Consider the following 14,947-nt stretch of genomic DNA (forward strand, 5'->3'; position numbering starts at 1 on the left):
CTTTGTTGTAATGAAGGGTAATGATTTGTTGTACGTTTTATAAAAGCAAAGTGCTTCATGTTAATAATTATGTGCTTCTTGATATTCCTGCTCTGTTGTCATCTTGATCAAGCTTTGAACTCTGCTTTGTCAGGAGAAAAGGCACTGTTTTCCCTCTTGAGTTTTAGGTTATTTAGCATTATAGCAGGGAGGATCAAACAGTGTTGACTGAAGTGGGTGTTCACAAAGATATAGACTGGTAGAAACATTGTTCTTAATTTGCAGCCTCAGACAACCCACTCTGGAAGGCAGCTCCGTGTTCCAGTATGACCTGGAGCAGCTAGTCATGTTAACTTTTGATTGATGTTTCTGTGATGTTGAGACCTGCTAACTTGTTAGACTTGAGAACACAAATTAATTTTGCATAGTCAGTGTCAGACAGATATTGCTAACAACCTTCCTGTTTTGAGGGCTGATGTAAGAGTTTATGTACATGCCAAACTTCTGCTTTTCACAGAAAACGACAGCTGTAGTTTTAAGTGCAAAACACTTTTCAGGACTATTCCGTTACTCCTTGTAGAATTGCAAGCGAAGGCAAATTACATTATTTTTTAAACCAGTGGTTCCCAGTTGGTGGTCTGCAGATCTCAAGGGGTCAGAGTAACACATCTAGGGGGTCTGTGGCACCATTCACATAACAAAAAATATCAAAATTTTCAAAAACAGGCAGTCCTTGGCTATGCTTTTGAAAAATGGGGTACTCAGTAGTTAGATAATTGGGAACCACTGCCTTAAACTATTAGGGTTTAGTACCTCACAGATGGTTGATTCCTACTATGGCATGTAGAGTCAGTAAAAGAGCATATACCTCCAGTCTTTTAGCATTTTAAATCTACTTTCTATATGAGTAGGTGCCAGGATTAAAGGTAACTAATGGCCTTCTGAAGCATAGAAGGGGCTCTTCCCCTTTTGCAAATGAGGCATCTGTCACTAGAGTAGTGCCACTTGCAGCGCTGAGTTTGGCATTATTTTCTGTTAGGCGTTGGACCCATGTCTTATGGGTAGTCCAGCTTTTCTAGCAGTGTTGGATCATTGTCAACTCCATCTTTTCTGCCAACTCCATCTGGCCTAGGGGGCGGGGCCTGCATTCACCGCCACAGCATAAGAGGCCTGAGAGAGGCCTCCGGGACACGGCTGCTGTTGCTGCTTGTGTGAGTGCTGGAAAGACCGCTCCCTCTCCTGCCAACTCCATCCGGCCTAGGGGGCGGGGCCTGCACTACCATTACAGTTTAGAGGCCTGAGCAGCTACCGGCAGCAATGGACAAAATGGTTTAAAATGTTTTAATTGCTTTTAATTTGCAGCACCTTAAATGGTGGTTGTTGTTTTTTATAATATTATATTTCATTATTTTATTTTTGCTTGGGGTGGGATGAGCATTTAGTCAGCGCTATTGATTCTTGCTTTGTTTTGTTTTGTTTTATTATTATTATTATTCTGTTAAATTATTATATAGTATGTATTTTGCTTTCTAAGGAGAAGGGTCATGGCTGCCTGGGAGTGGGCCTCAGCCAATAGATTGGGTGGGGCAGGTTCCACGGGGGGGGGGGATGTATTGGGACACCCGATCTCAGTGATCACGGGCAGGAGGAGGAGTTATGCTAAGACCAGACCATGTCATTACCGAGGAGGCAGGTTTAGTCGTTGTTTGAGGACTATCCCTGCTTCCAGGTCTGGTCCTGACTGGAAGGATACTGGAATCAGCAAGGGAAACCCACATGACCTGAAAGTGTTGCTGCGCAATGCCAGGTCAATGATGAATAAAACCACTGCCATCCACGACCTGATTGTGGATGGAGGATTTGACCTGGCATGTGTGACAGAGACCTGGTTGGATGAAGCAGATGGGCCTGTCCTTGCCACTGCTTGCCTACCAGGTTTCTCTTACGCACAGCAACCCAGGTCATGTGGGCGGGGGGGGGGTTGCAGTGATTTTTAGGAAGTCATTAGTCTGCACCAGGCGTCCTATTGGGAAGACCCAGTTTTCTGAGTACATGTTCTGGAAGTTGGGCAATAGGGGCAGTACAGGATTCCTTTTGGTGTACCAACCTCCCTGCTGCACCAAGGATTCCCTGCCCGAGCTGCTTCAGGTCGTGGCGGATATGCTCCTGGAGACACCTAGCTTGGTTGTCCTGGGGGATTTTAACATCCATGCCGACACGACCTTACAAGGGGCCGCTCGGGACTTCGTGGAAAGCATGGCCTCCATGGGGCTGTCCCTGAATAAGTTTGGCCCAACTCATAGCCGTGGACATGCCATTCACCTCTTGGTGTTCACCTCTATGGATGTTGGTGATCTGACACCAACTAAAAGCGAAACAAAAGAAGTGCCATGGTCATAGAATCATAGAATCATAGAATCATAGAATCATAAGAGTTGGAAGAGACCACAAGGGCCATCGAGTCCAACCCCCTGCCAAGCAGGAAACACCATCAGAGCACTCCTGACATATGGTTGTCAAGCCTCTGCTTAAAGACCTCCAAAGTAGGAGACTCCACCACACTCCTTGGCAGCAAATTCCACTGTCGAACAGCTCTTACTGTCAGGAAGTTCTTCCTAGTGTTTAGGTGGAATCTTCTTTCTTGTAGTTTGGATCCATTGCTCCGTGTCCGCTTCTCTGGAGCAGCAGAAAACAACCTTTCTCCCTCCTCTATGTGACATCCTTTTATATATTTGAACATGGCTATCATATCACCCCTTAACCTCCTCTTCTCCAGGCTAAACATGCCCAGCTCCCTTAGCCGTTCCTCATAAGGCATCGTTTCCAGGCCTTTGACCATTTTGGTTGCCCTCCTCTGGACACGTTCCAGTTTGTCAGTGTCCTTCTTGAATTGTGGTGCCCAGAACTGGACACAGTACTCCAGGTGTGGTCTGACCAGAGCAGAATACAGTGGCACTATTACTTCCCTTGATCTAGATGCTATACTCCTATTGATGCAGCCCAGAATTGCATTGGCTTTTTTAGCTGCCGCGTCACACTGTTGGCTCATGTCAAGTTTGTGGTCAACCAAGACTCCTAGATCCTTTTCACATGTACTGCTCTCAAGCCAGGTGTCACCCATCTTGTATTTGTGCCTCTCATTTTTTTTGCTCAAGTGCAATACTTTACATTTCTCCCTGTTAAAATTCATCTTGTTTGTTTTGGCCCAGTTCTCTAATCTGTCAAGGTCGTTTTGAAGTGTGATCCTGTCCTCTGGGGTGTTAGCCACCCCTCCCAGTTTGGTGTCATCTGCAAATTTGATCAGGATGCCCTTGAGTCCATCATCCAAGTCGTTGATAAAGATGTTAAATAAGACCGGGCCCAAGACAGAACCCTGTGGCACCCCACTAGTCACTCTTCTCCAGGATGAAGAGGAACCATTGATGAGCACCCTTTGGGTTCGGTCAGTCAGCCAGTTACAAATCCACTGAGTGGTAGCAGAGTCAAGACCGCATTTTACCAGCTTCTTTACAAGAATATCATGGGGCACCTTGTCAAATGCCTTACTGAAATCAAGGTAGGCTATATCCACTGAGTTCCCTTCATCTACCAGGCTTGTAATTCTGTCAAAAAATGAGATCAGGTTAGTCTGACATGACTTATTTTTCAGAAATCCATGCTGACTATTGGTGATCACAGCATTCCTTTCTAGGTGCTCACAGACTGTTTGCTTAATGATCTGCTCCAGAATCTTCCCTGGTATTGATGTCAGACTGACTGGGCGGTAATTATTTGGGTCCTCTCTTTTCCCCTTTTTGAAAATAGGGACAACATTTGCCCTCCTCCAGTCTGCCGGGACTTTGCCTGTTCTCCAGGAATTCTCAAAGATGACTGCCAGTGGTTCTGAGATCACATCTGCCAGTTCTTTTAATACTCTTGGATGCAGTTCATCTGGCCCTGGAGACTTGAATACATCTAAACTAGCCAAATATTCTTGTACTGTCTCCTTAGTTATTCTGGGCTGTGTTTCCTTTGCTGAATCATTTGCTCCAAATTCTTCAGGTCGGGCATTGTTTTCTTTATCGGAGAAGACTGAGGCAAAGAAGGCATTGAGGAGTACAGCCCTTTCTGTGTCCCCTGTTTGCATTTCACCATCTTCTCCTCTGAGTGACCCCACTGTTTCTTTGTTCTTCCTTTTGCTACGAACATACCCATAAAAGCCTTTTTTGTTGCTTTTAACCTCTCTAGCGAGCCTGAGTTCATTCTGTGCTTTAGCTTTTCTGACTTTGTGTCTACACGTGCTGGCTATTTGTTTGAATTCCTCTTTGGTGGTTTCCCCCCTTTTCCATTTTTTGTACACATCCTTTTTTAATCTTAATTCAGTTAAAAGTTCTTTAGATAGCCACCCTGGCTTCTTTAGGCACCTTCCATGTTTCCGTCTCATTGGTATTGCCTGACGTTGTGCTTTTACTATCTCCCTCTTAACAAACTCCCAGCCATCATGAACTCCCTTTCCTTTTAGTATTACTGTCCATGGGATCTCACCCAGCACTTCCCTAAGTTTTATGAAGTCGGCTTTCTTAAAGTCAAGAAATTGAGTCCTAGTATGCTTGGTTGCTCCTTTCCGCTGTATAGTAAACTTCAGAAGAGCATGATCACTCGCACCTAATGATCCTTCCACTTCTACCCCACTAACCAGGTCATCAACAGATCACTTCTGGTGCAACTGGACTTCTCTGCAACCCTGCCCCTCTGCAGGGAGGTGGGACCGATTCAGATGGTCTGCCCCCGCCACTTAATGGATCCAATTGGCTTCCAGAGAGTGGTAGGGGATGCTTTATCCCAAGTTGATGGCCTTTCAGCTGATTCCCTGGTGGCACGCTGGAAGGCAGAGTTAACCAGGGCTATTGACTGTCTGGCTCCGAAGCGCCCTCTCCGATTGCATGGAGCCCGGACAGCCCCAAGGTTTTCCCCGGAGCTGAGGGTGATGAAACAATCGTTGAGACGGCTAGAGCGCCGGTGGCGGAAAACTCATTCTGAATCAGACCGGACACGGGCTAGAGCTTAACGTCGAGCCTACCAAGTGGCAATGGCGGCGGGGAAGAGGGCCTTCTTCGCCGCCTCCATTGCATCTGCAGAAAACAGCAGCAGGAGACCTTTTCAGGTGGTTCGCAATCTATCGGAACCACCTGTACCACCGGGGCCTGGTAGGGACCCCAAGATCTCCTGCAATGCTTTTGCAAAGTTTTTTGCAGATAAAATTGCTCAGATTCAGAAGGAGGTAGACTCCACCGTGAGAGCAGGGCCAGGGCGGGAGAGTGCTAGAGTTCTGTCTGGTCCTGTTACATGGGATCAATTCCAATCTGTTACCTCCGAGGATGTGGACAGGCTGCTTGGACAAGTGAAACCGACCACCTATCTCCTTGATCCTTGCCCATCCTGGCTGATAAAAGCGAGCCGGGAAGGGCTGGGCGATGGGCTCTGCGGGGTGGTGAATGCTTCCCTCCGTGAGGGAGCCTTCCCAGACCCGCTGAAAGAGGCGGTCATTAAACCGCTTCTTAAAAAAACATCTTTAGACCCGGCCAATTTGGCCAACTATCGCCCAGTCTCAAATCTGCCATTCTTGGGCAAGGTGATTGAGCGGGTGATTGCTGAACAACCCCAAGCACGCCTGGAGGAAACGGACCATTTGGATCCCTTCCAATCGGGATTCAGGCCTCACCATGGGACTGAAACTGCCTTGGTCAAGCTGGTTGATGATCTCCGGCGGGCTAGGGACAAAGGTGAGAGCTGTTTTCTAGTCCTGCTGGATCTCTCAGCGGCCTTTGACACCATCGACCATAACATCCTTCTGGACCGTCTAGAGGGGCTGGGAGCTGGGGGCACTGTCATACAGTGGTTCCGCTCCTTCCTCCTGGGCCGTGTCCAGAAAGTGGTGGTGGGGGATGAGTGTTCAGACCCCTGGGCTCCCACTTGTGGGGTGCCTCAGGGTTCTGTCCTCTCCCCCATGCTTTTTAATATCTATATGAAGCCGCTGGGAGAGATCATCAGGGGGTTTGGACTGGGTGTTCATCAGTATGCAGATGACACCCAGCTCTACCTCTCCTTTAAATCAGAACCAGTGAAGGCGGTGAAGGTCCTGTGTGAGTGCCTGGAGGCAGTTGGAGGATGGATGGCGGCTAACAGATTGAGATTGAATCCTGACAAGACAGAAGTACTGTTTTTGGGGGACAGGGAGCGGGTTGGTGTGGGGGATTCCCTGGTCTTGAATGGGGTAACTGTGCCCCTGAAGGACCAGGTGCGCAGCCTGGGAGTCATTTTGGACTCACAGCTGTCCATGGAGGTGCAGATTAACTCTGTGTCCAGGGCAGCTGTCTACCAGCTCCACCTGGTACGCAGGCTAAGACCCTACCTGCCCGTGAACTGTCTCCCCAGAGTGGTGCATGCTGTGGTTATCTCACGCTTGGACTACTGCAACGCGCTCTATGTGGGGCTACCTTTGAAGGTGACCCGGAAACTGCAATTAATCCAGAATGCGGCAGCTAGACTGGTGACTGGGAGTGGCCGCCAGGACCACATAACACCGGTTCTGAGAGATCTGCATTGGCTCCCAGTACGTTTCCGAGCACAATTCAAAGTGTTGGCGCTGACCTTTAAAGCCCTAAATGGCCTCGGTCCTGTATACCTGAAGGAGCGTCTCCAGCCCCTTTGTTCAGCCTGGACACTGAGGTCCAGCGCCGAGGGCCTTCTGGCGGTTCCCTCATTGCGAGAAGTGAGGCTACAGGGAACCAGACAGAGGGCCTTCTCGGTAGTGGCGCCCGCCGTGTGGAACGCCCTCCCATCAGATGTCAAAAAGATAAATAATTACCTGACATTCAGAAGACATCTTAAGGCAGCCCTGTTCAGGGAAGTTTTTAATATGTAACGCTGTACTGTTTTTAACACTGATTGGAAGCCGCCCAGAGTGGCTGGGAAACTCAGCCAGATGGACGGGGCATAAATAATAATAATAATAATAATAATAATAATAATAATAATAATAATAATAATAATAATAATTTATTGTCTAGTTGCTTCACAATATTCACAAATGTATATTGCTACCAGAGTAACCCTTGGTTGTTCATAGCCATGAGATACCAGCCTAGATAAGTGTATTGCATTGCATTTGGGAAATGCTAAGGCTTTGCTGGTTTACAGAACAGGTGGATACATTATTCAGTGCACTAATGCTTGGTAAATATCTTCATGTAGATTTAGATTTCATCATCTTGAAAAGTATTCCTGACCCAAACTAATGAAGGAAGTAAAACAGTGAAATATAACATACAAAGGTTAAAGAGATTTCCTTGTTGCAAGTCATACCGCTTCATGTTTCATCTCTCCACCTGTGTGGTAATAGTTCCTTGTCTACTCTTTCTTTGAGGCTACCTACTGTAGTTTGTATTCCATATTTTGCACGACTGAATTCATGACTCCAATGCAGGTATTACTGTAAGAAAAAAACCTATTAAACAAAAGGATTCTTCTACTGGGCAAGCTAAGCTTTCTCAGCACATTAAGGTAGAATATGGGAGTGTTACAAGCGAACAACAGAATATCAACTCATGAAAGGGGTGTAAAATCTCAAACAAGAATCACCAGGTTATTGGGCATTGTCACATCTCAAGAACATTCCAGTGAAGATACTGACATGACAGATATCCTTAAACTCTCTGTAAATATTTGTTTTGCTAAGGCTTCCCTGAACATGGTGGATATGATCCTTTCACTAGCTTACAGATAACTGCTGTCTTTTTTTATTGTAATGGAGAGAACTATAGACCAGTTATGGGTAACCTCAATCATGGGGGCCAAATGTGGCCCTCCAGGTCCTGGGGTGCCTCCCAAGATACACCTCCTCTCACCAGCCCAGTTCCACACACTCCATGGGTGCTGTTGCCCGTATGGAATGTATTTTTAAACTGTGACCTTGAGGTAGTGGTTGAATGGGGGGGGGGTGTAGAAACCTCTGGCATGGCTGCAATGTCACCTACCATAAAAAGGTAAGAGTCACATCTGTTGCAATTCTGCTTCTGACCCTGCTCACCATTGGCATCCCTGAAAAGTTGTCCACCCAGGAATGTGGTCCTTGGGCTGAAAAAGGTTGTAGAGTTAGGGAACCCAGGGGTCTTCTAGTCCAATCGCCTGCAACACAGGAACCTCAATTAAAGTAGAATCATAGAATCATAGAGTTGGAAGAGACCACAAGGGCCATCGAGTCCAACCCCCTGCCAAGCATCCATGACAGATGGCCAGCCAGCTTCTGCTTAAAAACCTCCAATGAAGAAGAGTCCACAACATAGAGATAATCCTCCAATTTTTATTTTGCTGTCTGTCAAAAGTATCATACAGTGGTACCTTGGATTACATATGCTTCAGGTTACATATGCTTCAGGTTACACACTCCACTAAGCCAGAAATAGTGCTTCAGGTTAAGAACTTTGCTTCAGGATAAGAACAGAAATCGGGCTCCGGCAGCAGGAGGCCCCATTAGCTAAAGTGGTGCTTCAGGCTAAGAACAGTTTCAGGTTAAGAATGGACCTCTGGAACGAATTAAGTACTTAATCTGAGGTACCACTGTAATCCCATACTTTGGAGGGTGAGGTAGAAAAGAGAATATGGGTTGTGCTTCCTTGTTGCTTTCAAACTTCCCTTAGTGTTTGTTGATAAGAAGACTTTCCTTTATAGGCAACGCACATTATCCACAGTTAAATTTATTCTAAATTTTGTAGTATTATTTTAATATCTCTGCATGCTGATGGGCATAAAGCAGCTTTCAAGTAGCTAGGATTTGCTTCAAGTTGAGGGTTCAACTGACATCATAAAATGTATGAATTGTTTTTTTGAAAGCCTTAATATGGTTCTAAAGGCATATTGATGATTACTTATAGCGTTTACCATCTTGCACTTGAAAGGCTTCAAAGTGCTTCACAGACCTCCTTGCAAACTGTAAGATCAAGTTAGGTCAGTATCCTCCCCACATTACAGAAGGGGAATGGAGCTTGAGAGTTTATGGCTTCTTGAAGGCAGTTCTAGTGGGTTCATCTGTTCTCTGGAGATCTATGTTTATAGGCAATTTTCCATCTCTAGTTTTCTATCCTACTTAAATAACATTCCTGAAATGAATATTTTAATCTTCCCTAGGGAGCTGCCTTTCAGGCCTCTCTGCGACCCCAAAATAAATAACATAGAATAGCTTGTACTGTAAGTATAAAGTTAAGAATAACTGTCCTGCTGCAATTATGGTTCTTAAGAGATCCTTAGAATGTCATGATGGATCAAAATGCAAATTGAAAGGCAAAATTGGGCTGTGGAGTTATGAACTTCTTGTTTTGACTTTTAATTGTGCAAACTCACCTCTACCCTTAGGAGAATCTTCTTTAACTTAGCTGCTTTAGTTGACGACTTTCATCTGTGTAATTGTGACTTTCATCTGTATTGATTTGTAATGTTTTGTTGGTCTCTGGACCGTAATAAAGATTGTGTGTGTGTAATTTTTAAAAATATGCTCAGTTGCAAAACTACAAATAAAGGTCTCATATATTGACAAGCTCTGAGATCCAGCCCCATCAAGCTTAAAAAATAACAATCTGGTACAGTGGTACCCCGCAAGACGAACGCCTCGCGAGACGAAAAACTCGAAAACGAAAGGTTTTTTCGTTTTCGAGTTGCCTCACAAGACGAATTTCCCTATGGGCTTGCTTCGCAAAACGAAGCTTGCCCCGGGGACAGCGGGTCTTCTCTTTTGAAGCAAGGGGCGGCAGGGAGAAGCGATCTTCTCCCCGCTGCCCCCGGACCTCTTTTGAAGCAAGGGGCTGCCGGGAGATCGCTTCTCCCCACCGCCCCTTGCTTCAAAAAAGATCCGGGGACAGCGCTTCCCGCTGCCCCCGGACCTCTTTTGAAGCAAGGGGCTGCGGGGAGATCACTTCTCCCCACCTGCCCCCACCGCCCGGCTTCGGAACGCTGCTCTGAAGCGGGGCGGGGGGGCGGGAACACCTGCCCCAGCCGCCCGGCTTCGGAACGCTGCTCCGAAGCGGGGCGGGGGGCGGGAACACCTGCCCCAGCCGCCCCGCTTTGGAACGCTGCTCCGAAGCGGGGCGGGGGGAGGGAACACCTGCCCCCACCGCCCGGCTTCGGAACGCTGCTCCGAAGCGGGGCAGGGGGGCGGGAACACCTGCCCCAGCCGCCCCGCTTCGGAACGCTGCTCCGAAGCGGGGCGGGGGGGAGGGAACACCTGCCCCCACCGCCCGGCTTCGGAACGCTGCTCCGAAGCGGGGCGGGGGGGCGGGAACACCTTCTGAAGGCGGGCGGGGGGCGAAAGTCTTTGTCCCCCCTTCCTGCCTTCCCAGGGGCTTTTAAATCGCCCCGGACAGCGGAGAAGTCCTCTGCTGTCCCGGGCGATTTTAAAATGCCGCCCGCCAGCATTTTAAGATCGCCCGGACAGCGGAGAAGTCCTCCGCTGTCCCGGGGTTTTTTTAAAATGCTGGGGGTGGGAAGAAAAGCCCTTGTCCCCCCCCCCCAGCCTTCAGAAGAGGTCCGGGGACAGACTGTCCCCGGACCTGGTCTGAAGGCGGTTTCCCTAGGAACGCATTAATTGATTTTCAATGCATTCCTATGGGAAACCGTGCATTGCAAGACGAAAAACTCAAAAGACGAAGAGACTTGCGGAACGAATTAATTTCGTCTTGCGAGGCACCACTGTATCATCCAGTGGACACTGATGAACCAGGACAAGTTTAGAATCCCCAAAACATTGTCCATTTTGGGAAGTGTTCTCTAGTGGATGAGTGTATGGGGAACAGTATTCTTGCTGGAAGCTGAAGGGAATGACAAATTGGGGGGGGGGGGTGCTTTTCCAATGAGAAGCACCGTGGCTTCTTCTCACCGAGAATATTTTGATACATGATTCTTGCTAGGCTTAAGGATTGACACAGAATGATGAACCCCTGAATGTTAATCCTGAAAGTTACGAAGATGTTTGTTCGCTTTCACTCTTGGCTGCTGGGGATCATTGGCTTGAGTTCACACAGTTGAAAATGCCATGGGGAGCTGGAATAATTGAGGGCACTTTCCCTGCTATTTTGTCTCAAACAATGGGAGCACAAAAAGAATGGTCCTGCTAAACGCGGGAATGGGGAAATGCAGCCAGGTCTAACATTGCTTCTGGCCATGTACAAACTGCCTGCTGCATTAGTTTCCATGGAGGCAGCATGCCGCTGAATGCCAGTTGCTGAGAACTGCAGGAGAGAAGAGTAATGTTGTGGTCAAGTTATGTTTGTAGGCTTCCCATGGGCCTGTGGTTGGCCGCTGTGAGAACAGGGTGGTGAGCTGGACGGATCCTTCTTCCGGTCCAGTAGGGTTCTGCTTATGTCCTTATGGAGGATTTTCAAAGTGACAGTATAGATAGTGACTCTTCAGTACAAGTGCTGCTAATTTAGACAGTGAGTGCAGGATTATTTGTTTTCAGAATTCTATCACTTCGTATTGTTTTGTTCAGAGTTCCTTGCCACTGAAAAAAGTATTTTTTTGTCATGGAACATGTGACATCAACTATCATGATGTTTTAGGGTTGCCATATTTTGAAGAGCAAAAAAAGAGGACACATTTGCCAACTTTAACTACAGAGCTCTTACAGCTATAGAAGCTGTGATAGATATATTGTTAGTAGCAATGTTATTAACTTTCATCATCATCATAATAATAATAATAATAATAATAATAATACATATTTCTCTCTCACTTGCCACATACACCTTTGTGAACATAAGTGTGCACAGAACAATTTATTAAACTGTTTAACATGTATATTCCATTTATGAAAAACAGTGAGAAATGGGAGCGTGATGCATGAGGCTTTAAAAATTGTATTTATCTTTTGTAAAAAATCTTGGATTAGTGTAAACAAAAAACCAAACAAAAAAAACCAGGACATTTTGCCAAATTTTAAAAATCTTCCTGGACAGAAATTGTAATCCTGAAAAAGAGGACCTGTCCAGGAAAAAGCTCATGTTGCAACCAGACCTGAAAAAGAGGACAACCCTATGATGTTTGCACTATTAAGTCATACTCAGATGAGGCCTATTGAAATCAAGGTACTTAGGTCTATTGTGTTCAGGGGGTCTTCTCCTAGAATGGCTGGCTTCCCTTTTATCTCTCATAGTGTATTGAATAGCAAAGAGCATCACTGACACATAGTGTTACGTTTTTGCTGGTTTATATAATGGTTAAGGAAACAAGTCCTTGCTAAATGCTGGATTACTGAATTTGGTTATGTTTGCCTTTTTTATTTCAACTCTGATGATGTTTGCATACAGCTCCTAACAGTCTTTAAACAGATTTCTAAAGTGGGAGATTCTAAAAGTATATCTAGTTTTGGAAAAACCTACATTATTTCTAAACATCTAGGAAACTGACACATGTTTCCTTGTAAACTTGAAAAGAAAAATCCCTGCTGGTTTCTTTATCTTTGAGAGGTGATTTTTTTACAAGCATCCTGATTCTCCTCTTGCAGAAGTACCCTTGCCTTTTTCTGGTAGCATCCAGTCCTTGGGGTGGGGTACAGCTGGGGATGAAGAGTTAGAAGTGGAAAATTCCATGAGGCTTTAGAACAGTTTTAGCGCTGAAGGAAATAGTCTATGCAATTATCAGCTGGTTTCTAAAGAGGAACAATTAGGCAAGCTGGGAATGTTGCACAACTGCTGTGGCTTGTACTAAAAAATACAAATTGGAACATGCTCCAGGTTCAGCCTTGTTTGTAGTGCATAAGTTCCCTGGGCCTTTGCAATTCTGTATTTGCAAAGGGCTGAGTAAAGTTCCTGGGAAAGATAACTCCTGGGTTGCAAAATGTTACTGCCTAGCATCTATTAGCATAGCCAGTGTGATGGGATAGTGCTTAGGGCAGGGGTCAGCAAACTTTTTCAGCAGGGGGCCGGTCCACTGTCCCTCAGACCTTGTGGGGGGCCGGACTATATTTTTTTTGGGGGGGGGGGAGATGCAAGAGCACCACGAGCCCCAGTAGCTGCTTACCTGTGTCTTGCGAGCAGCAGGGGCTGGCGGCAACGGCGGAGGGACAATGAGCGGCGCGCGAAAGGGCTCCAGAGAGGGGCTGCTTAAAATGGCAGCCACTCGAGCGCTGCTGCTGCTGGCACCAACAAAGCCCAGCCCCCTTCCTCCTCTAGGCAGGGCGAGGAGAAGCCAGGAGGAGGGAGGGAGGAGGCGCCGCCGCCGCTGCTGCTGTGGGAGGGAGAGGGAAAGAATGCACGTGTGCTGGTGATCCACGCGGTGATTCCCAGACCATCCACAGGCTGGATCCAAAGGCAATTGGGCCTAATCCGACCCGTGAACCTTAGTTTGCCTACCCATGGCTTAGAATGTTAACCTGAGGCTAGGAGGACCAGGGTTCAAATCCCCATTCTTTGAAGGAAGGGCCAGTTAGAAATGTAGCATGATGTAGCCTTCAACTGAGCTTTTTTAAGGGGAGGAAGCATTTTCAACCATTTGCATTATTTTTCCTTCATAGCATTTCCTATCCTCTCTCCTCCAGTAGGAAGAATCTATAGTCTAACGACAAAGCATGTGAACTGCATGGCTCAAGGACTCTAGTTCAACCCTGACATTTAAGATTAATAATACTAAAGGCTGCAATTATAAGTATATTTATTAGAAATTAAATATCAGTTTATTTAGAAGTAGTTTAGCAAGGGTTGGACATACTGCCATTAACAAATAACCTACAGTCATACCTCGGGTTAAATTTGCTTCAAGTTGAGCGCGTTCGAGTTGCGCTCTGCGGCAACCCAGAAGTGACGGAGCGCGTTACTTCCGGGTTTCGCCACTTGCGCATGCACAGAAGCGGCGAAAAGCAATGCGCGCGTGCGCAGGCACGCCGTCGCTAGATATGTTTACCTCTAGATGCGAACGGGGCTCCGGAACAGATCCTGTTCGTATCTTGAGGTACCACTGTATCAGGTCCTTGTTGTCACCAGCAATGCTCTTATTTGAAACCAAAAATAAATTCATAGCCAGCTGTGGGTTGATTGGTTATTTTGTGAATTTCATTGAAGATAACACTAATCTATTTTAACATTAATCTTAATAAAATCTTATTTTTTATTTAAACTAGAAAAACAGTGAACATGAGTTACCTAGCTAAATCTTACTTTTACATATATATCTTTTTCATTTTCTTCAAGGAGTTTAATGTGGCATTCATGGTTCTTAGCATGCACACACTCCCCATTTTATCCTCATGACAACCGCATGAGGCAAGTTAGGCTGAAAGCAGAAATTGGCCAAGTCACTCAGAGTTGGGACTGGGACCCTGGTCTTGTAGGTACCAATCCCATTGTCTAATCACTACACCATGCTGTCTCTCTTTTCGTTGGTTTTGCTGGAAATTACATAAATTGCTTTGACTGGGTTTTGGTTTTTTGAACCTCACAAAGACATGATGGGTGATTCTTCCATCTTATGTATGCATGTACTTTGTGGTTAGCTATTGTTCACAGACAGAATTTTAATAAATCCCTCCTTTTGTAGACAATGATCACATGCCCCCAGTTAATGGTAGATTATTGCTGCTGTGACAATCTGAAGCCTTTCTTTTCATTATTGTTACTTTCCTGAGTTGTTTCTAAGGTTCCTCACAGTCCTTTCTAAAATACACAAATCTTTTGCTGATTTTCCTTCAGCAGGGTAGTGTCACAGCTGCAATTGGTGACTGTAATTAAAAAGACTATCTTTGAGGGTTTCGGAAATCTGTGTGACTAATATCAGATAATGAAATTAGCAGTTCATGTTAATAAATGGGATTAGTAATTTACGCAGATTCTTGCCTCAATCACAAGACAGTTTTCTTGCTGTTGTGGTCAGAGAGAACTTTCCATCACTTTTCATTACCATTTCATTCTCCATCCCTTCAAGCTGTGTGAAATGTTACACAAAGATT

General features: G+C 45.9%; 1 protein-coding gene across 2 annotated transcripts in view; it reads left to right on the forward strand.

Moving 5' to 3' along the window:
- STK26 (serine/threonine kinase 26) overlaps positions 1–14,947 on the forward strand; it is a gene marked incomplete at its 3' end in the record, with an annotated part of 50,850 nt that overhangs the window by 12,085 nt on the left and 23,818 nt on the right. The gene's annotated exons all lie outside the window — the stretch shown is intronic.

This window comes from Podarcis bocagei (genome assembly GCF_964188305.1).
Source record: "Podarcis bocagei genome assembly, chromosome: Z".
NCBI lineage: Eukaryota > Metazoa > Chordata > Lepidosauria > Squamata > Lacertidae > Podarcis > Podarcis bocagei.